Below are 1,390 nucleotides of genomic sequence, written 5' to 3' on the forward strand. Positions count from 1 at the left end.
TCCTCATTTTTTCTCCTTCCCCACGCTTGAACGCGGTCTCGCTTCATAAGAGTAGTTCATGGTTGTGGGTGTACTTCAGATTAGGGAATTTTTTCTTGGCACGGTTTTCCTTGGGAGAATTCACCACTGACGGACGTCATCGTGGCGGAGCTTAATTTGGCGGAGTTGACCTCGATCATGGTGGAGTTGATCATGGAGGAGTTGATCATGGCGGACTTGACCATGGCGGAGATTGTTGTTGGCGGAGTTATCCATGGCGGAGATCGTTGTGGGGGAGTTCACTCTGGGTGGAATTCATCATTGGAGGAGTTCATTGTGGCGGAGTTCACCGTGGGGAAATTTGATGGTGGCGGAGATTGCCGTTGGCGGAGTTCACTATGGCGGAGATCACCAGCCGGAAATCCACAGGCGGAGATGATGTTGGGGTAAACCGATGGCCACCGCCCCTAAGTAATATCAGGAGTTGAAGATGGAATTGGTTTGTTAGCCCTTAACTCAAGATTGTTGGATGAGTTTACTTTTTCTAAAAGTTGGAAGAGGAGAATCAGGACATTTCCATTACCCCATACAATCCTTCATTTTTCGTTTTTCTTTGGGGGAAGAAGTGTCTCCAGAATATTGGGTAGGATCATAGCCCAAGCCGGGGACAACAATCGAGGAAATTGAATGAGTCCAAAATGGGCGTGGCGATATAAATAATAGTAATAATAAATATTTTATTGTGACTCTCGGTCATATCAACTCGTAAAATAATAAAATTGTGTTTGTAAAAACTTCCACAGATATGTATAAGATTAAATAAAAGAAGAAACTAAAATGGTTAAAACGATAAAACATTCGATTGGTGTTATCGCAACAGAGATGACTAGAATTGGTTCAGTGCAGATCCGGAAGAATGGAAGGGGAAGATTCCTCATGGGAATTGTATTACATATGCATCCGATTCTGGCCCTGGCCTTAGTTATTGTGGATTTGAGGTGATTGGAGAATGAGAGTTGGGTGGAATTTAACATACGTTAGTTAAAACTATTGACAGTTTCAATCGGACTATTATTGATGAGGATAGAGGCAGGAGGCAGACGACCTTATGGAAAACCATGGCCTTCGTCTTGATGTTATTGACTGGAAGAATGTTCTCTTGGCAATAACCATGGAGCGCATTGATGGCATTTTGCAATTCCATGGCTGAATCAACCAAGAGAACCAGGTCGTCTGCATATTGTAGATATTGAACTAGAAAACGGTTGATGTACGGGCCTTGGTGTGTGAGAGCTTGGGGCAGGTCGGATACATAAAGATTAAAAATAATTGGCGATAGTGGATCCCCCTGTGGAAGGCCAACAGAAGGGAAGTAACAGGGGGTTGGTCCTCACCAGATCGAATGGAGCAT

Source organism: Tigriopus californicus, chromosome 8 (genome assembly GCF_007210705.1).
Source record: "Tigriopus californicus strain San Diego chromosome 8, Tcal_SD_v2.1, whole genome shotgun sequence".
NCBI classification, from domain to species: domain Eukaryota; kingdom Metazoa; phylum Arthropoda; class Copepoda; order Harpacticoida; family Harpacticidae; genus Tigriopus; species Tigriopus californicus.